General features: G+C 47.6%; 1 protein-coding gene and 1 long non-coding RNA gene across 2 annotated transcripts in view; one reads left to right on the forward strand and one right to left on the reverse strand.

Annotated features, from left to right (window-relative positions):
- Positions 1-223: 223 nt before the first annotated feature.
- On the reverse strand, positions 224-6,199 carry LOC138843851 (uncharacterized). Its single transcript, XR_011378954.2, has 2 exons — positions 5,980-6,199; positions 224-1,843 (listed from the first exon to the last, which is right to left on the reverse strand). It is a non-coding gene; the product is annotated as an uncharacterized LOC138843851 (long non-coding RNA).
- ADIPOR2 (adiponectin receptor 2) overlaps positions 6,098-14,355 on the forward strand; it is a 105,064-nt gene continuing 96,806 nt past the window's right edge. Inside the window, exon 1 of the mRNA XM_017343434.4 lies at positions 6,098-6,555. The gene's annotated coding sequence lies outside the window, so the exon portion shown is untranslated. The remainder of the gene's footprint in view (positions 6,556-14,355) is intronic.

Consider the following 14,355-nt stretch of genomic DNA (forward strand, 5'->3'; position numbering starts at 1 on the left):
CCTCCCCTCACCCCAGCTATGCCTGCCTTCACAGCCTGTGGCTGCACCTCCATCCTGTCCCACCTTGGGGGCTCTACTGCCCTCCCCTCTCAGGTTCCTTCTCACAATCAGTCTCCACGCTATGTTTTCTGTTTGACCCCAGTATGCGGACTCGACCTGCGGGGTCCACACTGCCGGGATGGTGGGGCGAAGGCGTTCTTTGACAAGAAGCACCGGAGACAAGTTTCGGTGAACACGTCCCTTTATTAACAACCAAGCACACCTTTTAAAGGGCAGCAGATAGGAGACCAGGATAAGCGCCTGGCTCCTGCCTTCAGATCAGCGCGGTGCGCCGGCCATTGGAGGGTGAACCAATGGCAAAGGAAGACCTTTCTCTCTGTCTCTCTCTCTCTCACTGTCCACTTTGCCCGTAAAAAAAAAATAAGGACAGCAGAGGGGGTGTAGCTAATTCAGGGCAACACGAATTCTATAGGATAGAGCCGATATTGGCGCTGCTGAGCTTCTCCAATCAGCTTGAAGGTCACGTAGGCTAGTAGCTTTCCAGGTGGGCCTGGGGGAGCAGCTTACCTGATTGGCAGAAGTCGGGGGTGGGGGAAATGCGCCTGGGGCTCCTGCCACCTGCCAGCAGTCAGGCTACCCTCCTGCATGGGCCAGGTACTGGGTCCCCTACACCCGTATGCATCAGCTAACAAAGCCAGGAGGGTCCTGAATTCCTGCACCTTCTGCCCTCTCCCTCCAAGCCTGTCCGCCACTTCCTCTTCCTTCCTGAGAGCCCTCACCAGGCAAGAAAGAATTCGAGAAGTTCTCAGAGTGGTGCTTTGCTCATCTCTTGTTGAGATTTCCTCATCGCACGCAGGAGAGCAGTCCTGAGCTTTTAAAATTAGTTTCCTTTTATTTGAAAGGCACAGAGAGTCTGAAATGGGCAGAGAAAGAGATCTTCTCTCTGCTGCTTCACTCCCTGAATTCCTACAATATTCAGGTCTCAGCCTGGCCAAATCCAGAAGCCCACAACTCTATCCATGGCTCCCACATGGGCGGCAGGGGCCCAAACACCTGAGCCATGGTCTGCCGCCTCCCAGGGTATGCATCAGCAGGCAGCTGGGTTGGAAGTAGAAGAGCCAGGATTCAAAGCAAGCACTCTGACATAGAATATGGGCGTCCCAAGCAGTGACTTAAACACTGTGCCATCATCTTATCGACTACTAAGTATACTTTGCACGTGGCCAAAATTAGCTCTTCGTCATGACATGCAGTGCAAATATTTTCCCAGTTTATTGCTTATATTATGATTTAGCTTAGCTATTTTTGCTAAGTCCACATGGCCTTTGGGATCAGAGTGGAGGAGCCAGGACATAAACAAGATTCTCTGATACGGGATGCAGGTGTTCCAAGTGTTGTCCTAACTGCTGTGCCAAATGCCTGCCCCATGAGCTATTATTTTATTTACTTTAGAGGAACGCGCGCGCACACACACACACACACACACAGAGAGCTCCTATCTGCTGGTTCATATCCCAAATTCCTGTAGTGGCTGGCGCTGGACTGGGGCTGAAACCCAGAGCTGGGAATTCAATCCATGTCTCTCATGTGAGTGGCAGGAGCCCTACTACTTCAGCCATTGCTGTTGCCTCCAAGGGCTGCACTAGCAGGAAGCTGGAGTCAGGAGCCAGAGCCAGGCATGTTCTGATGTGGGACACAAGTGCTTCAACCACGAGGCTAAATGCCTGCCTCTGTAAGCTTTTTAGGGGTAAGGACCATTCTTCCTCACGTCTTCATTGCTCAAGGCCTGGTCTACACTCTAGCATGTAGTAGTTGCTCCATTGTTTCATACTCCTCACTGCACCTGCAAATGAATAGAGAAAACTGGAGGTGAGAGGCTGGCATTTTGGCACAGCAGGTTATGCCAACATCCCATATTGGAGTGCCAGATCGAGCCCCAGCTGGTCTGCTTCTGATCCAGCTAATACCCCTGAGAAAGCAGTGGAGAATGGCCCGAGTGCCTGGAGCCCTGACACCCATATGGGAGACCTGTATGGAGTTCTTGGCTCCTGGCTTCTACCTGACCCAGCTGGGATCACTGTGGCCACGTGGGGAATGAACCAACGGTTGGAAGATCTCTCTCTCTCTCTCTGCCTTTCCTCTCTTTGTGTAACTCTTTCAATTAAATAAATAAATCTTTAAAAAAAAAAAAAAAGAGAAGAATTGGAGGTGATGTCAGTGGCACAGTGTCTAAGAGACATTTTGCAGTGCAAAAGGACAGCCACAGGTGCTGGATGTGCTCCTCTCTGGCAGCAGGGTCACTACACCTCCCCCACCTCCCACCCCGTCTTTGGTCTAGGAAACAGGGTGGAGTCAGGAGACCTGGGAAAAACTGAAGGCACAAATGATTGCCTGGAGCTTTTATGTCCCTTGCAGCCCCAGAGGTCTTTTCCCCTTAGCTCAGCGCTGAGGGCACCGATCACAACTTCTCAGGTGGAAAGTGCAGGTGGCGGGGGCTTCCCTCTTCCCAGCTGCACTTGATCTCACAAAATCTCCATCTTTATTAAGGTGCTCAGGTCCCCGGGCATCAGGGTCCCACTCTTTTTCTGAGGACACAATTTGACTGGAGGCCGATGGAGGCTGTAGGTGGGACTGCTCCCTGCCCCTGCCCCTGGCGGACAGACCCCAGCCTGTGCGCTCACTGCAGGCAGCTCCCGCACCTGCCAGACTGGTCATAGCTGAGCCATGCTGGCAGCTCAGTGAACATTTCGGGGAGGAAGGGAGGGAAGGAAGAAAGAAAAGAGGAAAAGAAGGAAGGAGGGGAGAAGGGAGGGAACTTAGGACTGAAGTGCATCTAGGAGGGCGCAGCCATGCTAAGGAGCAGTGGAACTTTTCGGAATTATGTCTGAAATGTTAATAATATGCATATAGACTAATTTGTTAATATTAATTATATGGCTTAATTGAATAACAATTATGCCGATGATAATTAATCATGATTTTGGAATCCCCCACACCCACATGGTGATGTTTTGTGCAGCCCTATGTGTGCCGGGAGAGGGGATGGGCGGAGACCGTGGAGACAGCTGCCCTTGCTCTGCTCTTACAAAGTGGAGGCCAGGGGAAGGGGGAAGGAGGGGTGCGTGGGCCTTTCAAGGACACGCAGAGGCCAACTCAGAGAAGCCCACACAGCTCTGGGCTGGTGCTGTCTCTCTGTCTTCCTCTGTGTGCAGAACCCTGACCTCCCGCCCTGACCTGAACTCCGTCCCTGTCCCTGTCTCCTCCCCTCCCTCCGCTGCCATGAGCAACCTGGCTCTGAGGGTGGGGGAGTGAGAGGCTGCTGCTGGCCCTGGCACCGAGGGTGGAGGTCAGAAGGGGCAGGGGTAGTCTCAGATGAGCTGGGACCCAGAAATCCCCCGGGGGCTGAAAGAAGGCCAGAAGTATCAGCGCGGGGCAGATTTAGGACGTCCTATAAATAAACAGCAGGCCAAGGTTGAGTGAAGGGCCCGGGGGGTTAGGCTGAGTCTCTAAGGCTCGCCTGGATTAGCTCTGGGGAGGCTTTGGCTGCTGCTCTGACCCTAGCCCCAGAAAGCTGAAGTATGCTCTGGGTCAGATGTTACCAGATAGATTTTAGTATTTCGGGAAAATGGGAAGGGAGGAGAGAAAGAGAGGAAAGGAAGGGACAGCAGTCAGGACAAACCACTTAAAAACCTTAGTGTGAATTTTTATTGATTAAAATTAAAATTGTCCACGTGGCAAAAATGGAGAAATCAAAATATAATTTACCATGCACAGCATGACAAAGACCGAATTTTCATCACGTGCAAAGTGTACTTAATAGTAGGTAAGCCTGGGGGAGGGTGTGCTGCACAGTGGCACAGCAGTGAAGTCCCCGCTTGGGACACCCACGTCCCATGTCAGAGCACCTGGTTTGAATCCTGGCTCCTGCATTTCTGACCCAGCTGCCTGCTGTGCACACCTGGGAGGCAACAGGCCATGGCTCAAGTACGTGTGTCCTTGCCACCCATGTGGGAGACCTGGGTAGAGTTCAGGTTTCCTGGCTTTGGCCTGGCCCAGTCCTGGATATTGTAGGCATCTGAGGAGTGAACCAACAGGTGGGAGATCTTTGTTTCTCTATCTCTCTACCTTTCAAATAAAATGAAGATATACAAATAAAATTTAGAAAATAAGCAATTAAAAATGTAATAAGATCCTCAAAGAAAACTGGGCAAAGGACCTTAAGAAATTGCAGAAGGGGGCCAGCACCGTGGCCCGGCATCCTAGGTTAAACCTCTGCCTGCGGCACTGGCATCCCATATGGGTGCCGGGTTCTAGTCCTGGTTGCTCCTCTTCCAGTCCAGCTCTCTGCTGTGGCCTGGGAAGGCAGTGGAGGATGGCCCAGGTGCTTGGGCCCCTGCACCCGCATGGGAGACCAGGAGGAGGCACCTGGCACCTGGCTTCAGATTGGTGCAGCTCTGGCCGTAACAGCCATTAGGGGAGTGAACCAACGGAAGCAAGACCTTTCTCTCTGTCTCTCTCACCGTCTGTAACTCTACCTGTCAAATAAATAAATAAAAATCTTAAAAAAAAAAGAAAAAGAAATTGCAAAAGAAATTTGCATGGCTTTAAAAATACCTGAAAAGGTGCTTTAAATCTCATTCAAACTCTGAGAGAAATGTTTTCATCCATCAGATGAGTGAAGATTAAAAACCTTGATCATCTACTGTGTGCAAGGAGGCGAGGAGCAATGGGGACTCTGTGCACAGGTGTGGGAGTGGAAGTCGGCCAGGACTGCTTCAAGTTTCAGGGAGGAAAGGGCTTCTTTTCCCTCTCAGAAGCCTTGGGCTGTGGCCAGGGTTAGACACTGAAGCTGACTACTGACAACACTCTTGTGAGTGTACTGAAACATCACTTGAGACCCTAGATATGGACAATTTTTAAATGTCAATTAGAAAAACAAATTAGGGGCAGGTGTTGTGGCACCGTGGGTTAAACTGCTGCCTGGAACACCAACGTTCCATATCAGAGTGCTAGTTCGAGTCCCAGCTGCTCCACTTCCGTTCCAGTGCCCTGCTAATGCACCTGGGAAAGCAGCAGATGACTCAAGTGCTTGGGCCCCTGCACCCACGTGGGAGACCTGGATGGAGCTCCTGGTTCCTTGCTTTGGCCTGGCCCAGCCCTGGTATTGCACCCATTTTGGGAGTGAACTAGGGGATGGAAGATCTCCTTTTCTCTCTCTCCGTCTCTTTGTCACTCTGTCCTTCAAATAAAATAAATTTTTAAAAAAGAAATAAAAAAAAAAAACCCACAATGGAACCAACTGAAAACACAGAGATCTCTAAGGTGGTAAAAGCAGTGTCAGACTTCTTTCTTACATGATGGAAATAGCCAATAAATCCTTTTCTGTTTTCTGGGCAACCAGGAGAGGAGAAAAGCTGCAATTGTGAGAGCCCACAAACACACATATACACACTCACATACAAATACATGCCCACGTACAAAAATGCACACATGGATAGAGATACATAGAGAGACACACATACACAAGCACACAAACACAAACACATACACGGAAACACAAACACACAGGCATACTGCACAACTTCAACCTTTGGACAGACATACCATTTTATGAGTAATACATGCTGAAACAAAACAAAGTCAACTCAACGACTTGCAAACCACAAAGGAACCCTTTGCCCAACCCCTTCCCCACAAAGCCACCCCTGGCTGAGCTCCTGTGGAAGGCAGATTTCACTGCTTCTTGACCTTTCGGCTGGAAGTCTAGCTGGGTTTCTCTCCAAAGACAATGTCATTACTCATGAAAACGAGCCTATCTCAAGCTGCAGGCTGTAGGGAGTGTCCTTGTCTTTGGACTTGGAAGAGAACTAGGCCAGAGGGAGTCTGGTATCTGGACAAGATACTGCAGTTGCACTACCATAGCCAAGAACTGGTGAAACTCTCTGTAGCAAGAGCCCAGCCCTGCTTGCCCCAACTCACTGTGTTGTATTCTTGCTTTGGAAATAGCAGTCTGGATGAGAGCCAAGATGTCCTGTGGCCAAGTCACCCCATATGGCCTCCACCAATGAGAGGAGTCCAGTCCGCCCCAGCAGGGAACTGTCCCCCTGGACCCAGCCAGGCACCACGAGGGCAGCACCTGGGGCAGCACCTGAGGCTGCATGGCAGCGTGACTGCCTGTTGAACTGCTGAGACTCAGCTGGAAGAGAAGGGTGAAACCTGAGATCGATTGGCCAGTCCTGCCAGATACAGCCTTCTATTTCAGTTGCAGCTTATCTGCCTGGCACTTAGGGAGGAGCCAGGGCGCAAAGTGGTGCTGGGCTCGGGCACAATTTGAATCCTCCACACGCTGTGTCACCACCCTCAGATAAACTCAAATAAATTACTGGAGACATCACCAGCTGTTGCTGGGATACAGCCCTTCCCTCGACCATAGAACCCCCCACCATATCTGCTTCTTCCTGGTGGCACACGAAAGAGTTGTGGACACTCAGACCAGCGGCCATCCTTGCTTCCTCCACATTCGAACCTGCCCCTTTTCTGCAGGAACTGAGAGTGGTGAGTGCTACCATCAACCCCTTTCCAAGGGCCAAGAATGGGAGGGTGGAGGCTACAGGCTCCCAAGGAGGAAGGAAAGTGTGGCAGGAAGGGAGTGCCTGAGCTCTGTGTGGTTTCCTTGGGGACGGAGGCAAGGAGTTCCTCCCCTTGGAGGAGCCACCCACACACAGCCTTCTCTTGTACCCCACCACCCCCACTGGGGACCTGGATTTAGTTCCTGGCTCCTGGCTTCCACCCTGGCCCAGCCCTTGCTGTTGCTGTTTGGGGAGTGAACCAGCAAATGGGGGCTCTGTTTGTCTGCTGGGTTGTACGTCTCTCTGCCATTCAAATTAAAACAAGTAGGTAAAATGAAAATTTAAAACTATAACAATACAGCTAAGCAGACATCCTTGTTCCTCCGTTGCTTTTTCTAGTTCTTAAAACCATACGTTCACAGAGCTCCATGTTTCTACTGGGCTCTGGCCGGGGCCATGTGCATCATGTTAAGTCCCATGTTGGAACTCAGGTGCCCGGAGCCTGGAATTTCTGCTGGCTTTGCTCGCAATGACTCTGTGGGGCTGGGCTTTTCTTGGCCTCCCTGCCTGGGCCCTGGTTTCTATTGTGACTAGAGCTTGTGAGGCCTGGCTGCCCAGTGCTGGTCCTCTAGCCACCCTCTGCAGTTGTTTTATATGTAGCATGGAATGTTGGACTCACTGGATATGTGTATACTTAACAGCACTTGGTAATCCAGACTGCTGTCCAAGGCAGTTATACAAATTAGCATTCCCACCTGCGACAGATCAAAACACTTACCATTGTTTCTTGCATTTTACTTTTCTGGAAGTAAACACTTTAGTTGTTTAGTTGTTGTTGCTTTTCAGAAAGGATCTGAATGTTGAACTTTCCTAGTCTTCAGTTGATTGAAAATGTCTTTTTTTAAAATTCATTTATTTTTCCATGATAGCCAGAGAGATAGAGATAGGGAGAGTGCTCCTGCTTGCTGACTCCTTCTTTAAATACCCACAGTGGCCCAGGCTGGGCCAGGGCCAGGACAGGAAGCACGAACACAGTCCAGTGCTCTAATGTGGGTGGCAGGAACCCCGTCAGTCGAGTCATCCCCAGTGCCTCCCAGAGCCAGGAGGTGGACCTTCGAATTGAATCCAAGCACTCCAAGGTGGGACACATGTCTGGACTTATACACCAAATGCCTGCTACTGTGTCTGCACTCCTGAGTGAGAATTTGTCTGAATATAGAATTCTAGATAATGTGTTTTGTCTCTCAGCACTTATCTTTGGGCTTATTATCTCTGAGCCTTTATCACTGCATCTAATTGCAACTCTTTTGTCTCCCACTGTTACACTATGATGTGTCCAGGTGTGAATTTTCTTTTGTTTATTGTGTGTGGCATTCATTATGATTCTTGAATCCAAAGATTTGCATCTTCCCTCAATTCTGGAAAATTACCATTGCTCATCTCTTTGTTTTTTGTTGTTCGTTTTTAAATATTTATTTTTATTTATTTGAAAGACTGAGTTAAGCAGAGAGAGGTCTTCCATCCGCTGATTCACTCTCCAATTGGTTGCAATGGCCGGAGCTGTGCCAATCTGAAGCCAGGAGCCAGGAGCTTCATCTGGGTCTCCTACGCGGGTGCAGGGGCCCAAGGACTTGAGCCATCTTCTACTGCTTTCCCAGGCCATAGCAGAGAGCTAGATTGGAAGTGGAGCAGCTAGGACTCGAACTGGCGCCCTATGGGATGCCAGCACTGGAGGCGGCGGCTTTACCTGCTACATCACAGTGCCAGCCCCCCGTTCATCTCTTTGAATGACTATCCTCCATTCTATTCTCTCTCTCTCTCATCGCTTCTTGGCCTTTTGGCTAAGATCAAGTGTATTCTCTCTCTCTTTTCCATTTTGGCTCATCTATTAGAGTTACACTAAATGTATTATCCTCTTTGTCTTTGAATCTCTGTTTCTTCTCTCTCACTCTGGGCTGCCTTCTGAATAAATCCATCCAGGCCACTAATTCTCTTCAGCTGTTCCCAGTCTACAGTGTCATGTATTCACCACGCGCTCATTTATGATTTCTAGAAGTCTGCTTTGCATTTCTACCTGATCTTCTTTCACTGATTCTTATTCTGTCTTGGTTCTCTACTTTTAGATATTTTATGATTTTAAGATGCTTATTTTATAGCCTCAATCATAAGCATAGGAGGCACAGGCACAAAATTCTTCAGGGAAGGGTTTTTCTGCTCTCTGTTCTCTATCTCACGCTTTCACTCACACCTCAGTGGGCTGGGTTCCTTTTCTGGTTCTTGCATCTGGCAATTTAACTTTTTCTCTTGAGTGTTCAGAATGATCAAAAAGAAAACTTACTGAGTTTATTCGTCAGCTTTAGGTGTTTGTAGCAGGAGAATCTTCAGGTCATCTGGTCTCCCAATATGCCAAATTTGAAGTCTACTCTGGGCAAGTATTTTCATTGAAAACAACTGTGGTAAAATACATATGCCATAAGAATTATTAATTAGCTTTTTAATTTTTTTTTTTATTTTTGACAGGCAGAGTGGACAGTGAGAGAGAGAGAGAGAAAGGTCTTCCTTTGCCATTGGTTCACACCCTCCCAGGAGCCAGGTGCTTCTCCTGGTCTCCCATGGGGTGCAGGGCCCAAGTACTTGGGCCATCCTCCACTGCACTCCTGGGCCACAGCAGAGAGCTGGCCTGGAAGAGGGGCAACTGGGACGGAATCCGGCACCCTAACCGGGGCTAGAACCCAGTGTGCTGGCGCCACAAGGCGGAGGATTAGCCTAGTGAGCCATGGCGCCGGCCCCATTAATTAGCTTTTAATAGGATGGGTAAAATTGCCCAATTTTAGTTGCAGTATTAGGAAGGACTTCTTAGTGGGCTAGGAGGAAGCAAAGGATTCCTAAGGCAGGGAGGACAGAGACAGAAAACAAAAGACATATTATGGAATCGGTCAGTAGTTGAATTGGCTGGAGCACAGTACGTGGTATAAGGAGTAATGTGAACAAATTTCTGGAAGAGTCTGTTAGGGACAGATTGTGGAGGACTTTGGCTTTCAGTTTAAGGGAATTTAGACTTGAGAGCCTTTTGAGGTTTTGAACTTAACTCATTTTGAAAGTTAGTCATGGCTGCAGCAGACAGACTGGATTGGAGGGTGGTGAGATGGATGGCAGGGCGGCCAGTTAGGAGCTCACTGCAGTTGTCCAATAAGGTACAAAAGTACATAATACAGGTAAGGTCTGACAAAGACTCTGAGCTGTTGAAATGACCAAAGCATAATTGTAGTTATTAACCAAACTGCGGCTGAGAGAAGACGCCAATACATACATATGACAGCGTTCTCTAGAGCTAAGTTGCTTCCCAGTGGAGTGCGTTAGGAACTCTCAGAGATTTGCTGATGTCCCCTAATTAAGTCACATGCTGTTTATAGGCTGCCTGCTAATTAGCCTCTTGAGCCAGCTAAAGTCTTCCTTTGATCTGGCTTGAAAAGCACGCATTAGTGCTGTTTGAAAAACAGTAGTAAACTAGGTAAAGCAGAATAAAACCGATAGATCCACATCCATCATTCCATAGAGTGTGCGCAACTCTTTTTAGCCTGAGCTAAAATAGCTCCAAGTGGTCTCCTGTTGTTTCCTTCTATTAATAAGATCTTTTAAAATCATTGCTCAGGACAGTGAACCAGTGGATGGAAGATCTCTCTCTCTCTCCCTCTCTCTCATCATCACCTTTCAAATAAATAAATCTTAAAAAAAAAAAAAGAAAAGAAATACAAACCATAACAATCTTGGAAAAGGAGACTCACACACAGGAACTATATGAGAATAATTTATAATATACCAGAGTATATCTGCACAGCTCCAGCCATTGTGGCCATTTGAGGAGTGAACCAGCAGATGGAAGACCTCTCTCAGTCTCTCTCTCTCTCTCTCTCTCTCTCCTCTCTCTGCCTTTCCTTCTGTCTGTGTGTAACTCTGACTTTCAAATAAATAAGTAAATCTTAAAAAAGGAAGAAAGAGAGAAATGGTTGCTCAGTATATGAGATTGATAGCTTTTGGCCACTTCTCTTTGCCCAAGTGGCCAATACAGACCAAGTACATACAAAATCATGTCTAAGCATAATATACCTTCTTAAATCAGGAAATGCAACAGCCAGAGCTGCACTGATCTGAAGCCAAGAGCCAGGAGCTTTTTCGGGGTCTTCCACATGGGTGCAGGAGCCCAAGGACTTGGGCCATCTTCTACTGCTTTCCCAGGGCATAGCAGAGAGCTGCATCGGAAGTGGAGCAGTGGGGACTTGAATTGGTGCCCATATGGGATGCCGGCATGGCAGAGGGTAGCTTTACCCGCTAAGCTCAGCACCGGCTCCAATCTCCAAATTTGACATATAAATAAATAAATAAGGAAGGAAGGAAGAAGGAAGAAAGGAAGAAAGGAATTTGGAGATTGGTGCTGGTGTTGTGGTGTAGTAAGTAAAGTTGCCGCCTGCAGCACCGGCATCCAAAATGAACACCCATTTCAATCCTGGCTGCTCCACTTCCGATCCAGCTCCCTGCTAACAGCCTGGGAAAAGCAGCACAGGTTGGCCCAAGTGCTTAGGCCCCTGCTACCCATGTGAGAGACCTGAAGAATCTGCTGGCTTCTGCCTGGCCATTGTGGCCATTTGCAGAATGAACCAGTGGATGGAAGATCTCTGTCTCTCTGTCTCTTCTTCTCTCTCTCTCTCTATATATATATAAAGAAATTTGGAGATTGACAGTGCTGAGCAACTAATACCAGCAGTAGGAATTCTTTTCTTTTTTAAAGATTTATTTTATTTATTTGAAATACAGAGTTACAGCAAGAGAGGCAGAGACAGGGAGAGGTCTTCCATCTGTTGGTCCACTCCCCAGATGGTCTCAATGGCTGGCGCTGAGCCAATCCGAAGCCAGGAGCCAGGAGCTTCTTCTGGGTCTCCCATGTGGGTGCAGGGGCCCAAGGACTTGGGCCATCTTCTACTGCTATCCCAGGCCATAGCAGAGAGCTGGATTGGTAGTGGAGCAGCCAGGTCTCAAACTGGCACCCATATGGGATGTTGGCGCTTCAGGTCAGGGCTTTACATGCTGCGCCACAGCGCCTGCTCTCTGTAGTAGGAATTCTTAACCAAGAATCAAGTCATAAAGGAAAATGGATGGTCTTGAGAAAAGGTAGTCCTCTATGAACTTGTAAATATTTGGCACATATATTTATTTTTTCTGAAAGTTATACATGCTCAAATGAATCTATAATCCACAAAAGTTAAGAGCAGCTCTGTCTGCCTAGCTTAATTAAGCTCCCAGAATAGTATCCTTTGCAGAATAGACTAATGGTTAAGTGTGAGTCCCACTCTCTGTGTTTGTATTCTGACTCTACTGTTTAACAGCTGTGTGACCTTAATCAAATCACTTAACTTCTGTGTGCCTCAGTTTACTCACCTGTGAAATGGGGACAACAATAGTATTATGTCACGGGGTTGTTGGTTACATGAGTTAATGTGTATAAGTAACTCAGAAAATGCCCAGCACATAATAAATGTTCTATATATATGCTATTACTATTGATGATAATGATGGTGAAAATCAGCATGACCTGTGCCTGCCTGATGCCACAGAAGAAAATGAACAGCCACAAAAAATGTTGAATAACCAGCTGATCATTTCAGGTAAAACTAACCACGGAGCCTTTTCCGTGTCGTTCCAGTTCATGGCCAGCCAGCCTCTCTGAGTGGTCTGACTGGATTGCAGAGATGAACATGTTCAAGTTGAATCATGGTGGTAAAGCAGTTTGAACACTGATTCTATTTTCCAGCTTGAGATGAACTGACTCATTGCCATTGTTTTATTTTTCACACCATGGAATGTGCATTCTTGATGCTCCACCAGTGATAAATAATGAATGGGGACATGGGAGCTTTTGATGTCCTAAAGCTCATCTCTCCCAGTTCTCCCACAGAACACCAAGACAACCTGAGAGACTCTGTTTCCTTCCTTCCTCTCTCTCTCTCTCTCTCTCTCTCTCTCATCCTCCTCCTCTTCTTTTTCATTGTTGTCTTCATCATCTTTTTTTTTTTTTAAGATTTATTTATTTGAAAGGCAGAGTTACATAGAAACAGAGAGAGAGACAGAGAGAGGGCTTCCATCCGCTGGTTCACTCCCCAAATGGCTACAATGGTTAGAGCTGAGCTGGCCCAAAGCTAGGAGCCAGGAGCTTCCTCCCAGTCTCCCATGTGTGTGCAGGGGCCCAAGGGCTTGGGTTATCCTCTGCTGCTTTCCCAGCCACATTGGCAGGGAGCTGGGAATCATTGGAGTTTTTTAAAAAAATTTTAAAAAGCTCTAACAGGTGCTCACATGGGATACCAGTGACACAGGCAGCGGCCTACTTGCTATGCCACAATGCTGGTCCCTCTTTCTTTCTTCTTAAGATTTATTTACTTATTTGAAAGGCAGAGTTACAGAGAGAGAGGAAAGGTGGGGGAGAGAAGGAGAGAGGGAGAGAGAGAGAGAGAGAGAGAGAGAGAGAGAGAGAATTGCTGTTCCATATGCTGGTTCACTCTCCAAATGGCTGCAACAGCCAAGGCTGGTCCAGGTCCAAAGCTAGGAGCCCAGAACTTCATCTGGGTCTCCCATACGGGTGGCACAGGCCATTGTATGCTGCTTTTCCAGGTGCATTAGCAGGGAGCTGGATCAGAAGTGGAGCAGCTGGGAATTGAACCGGTGCACATATGGGATGCCGGCGTCACAGGTAGCAGCTTAACCTGCTGCACCACAAGAGACTTTTAAAGTCTCTCCACCCACTGATCTCTACTACTGAAAGCTTTAGCAGAATTACATCAATTAGAATTCATTACAATGATCTTCAACTTTTTCTAGTTTTTAAGGATTAAAGTTTTCTTTAAATAATTGAATTTCAAGTTATCTGATCACCTTTATTGGGTCAATTTTGCTTCCCCTCAAATACCTGAGAGTGATTTTCCTTTTTCATGTATGGCTTTTGGGGTGTGTATTTTTTTTTTTTTTCATTTTCCCTTCATTGCACAAATAATTGCCAGTTCCTGCATCAACAGCTGCTTTTCTTCCCGGGCTCTCTTTCTGGAAACCAGGCCTCAGGGGTCCCTGATCTGAACGTGCCAAGTAGAAATTGTGAAAAGAGATTTTATTCAGATACTTTCCTACAATCCCTTAGATCCACGGATAATTCCCTTGGTATTTTCAGTATGTCCAGTGACCATTTCAGTTTTGTGGCCTATGGGGACAGGATCTGCTACATAAATGATAGAGCCCTGTATAACATGAAAATGAGGGGCCTTTTTTGTTCATGTTATTATGAAATAAATACTGGAAACCTCATTCATTAAGAAATGCTACTAGAGGGCCGGCGTTGTGGCATAGTGGGTAAAGCCACTGCCTGCGGTTCCAGCATCCCACATGGACACAGGTTCAAGTCCCAGCTGTTCCACTTCCAATCAAGCTCTCTGCTATGGCCTGGGAAAGCAGTGGAAGATGGCTCAGGTCCTAGGGACTCTGCACCTGTGTGGGAGACCTGCAAGAAGCTCCTGGCTCCTGGCTTCTGACCGTTGCAGCCATCTGGGGACTGAACCAGCAGATGGAAGACCTGTCTCTCTCTCTGCTTCTGCCTATCTATAACTCTGCCTTTCAAATAAATAAATGATCTTTGAAAAAGTGCTATTAAGAATTTCAAGATGGTGTCAAACCAAGCACAGGGTGCTCTTGATCCGGGGTGCTGCACGACTGCATGGGTCATTTGCCCAGGAAGCCAGGCCTGCGTGCA

The sequence above is a fragment of the Oryctolagus cuniculus genome, chromosome 9, assembly GCF_051225735.1.
Source record: "Oryctolagus cuniculus isolate XC-2025 breed Fujian yellow rabbit chromosome 9, ASM5122573v1, whole genome shotgun sequence".
NCBI classification, from domain to species: domain Eukaryota; kingdom Metazoa; phylum Chordata; class Mammalia; order Lagomorpha; family Leporidae; genus Oryctolagus; species Oryctolagus cuniculus.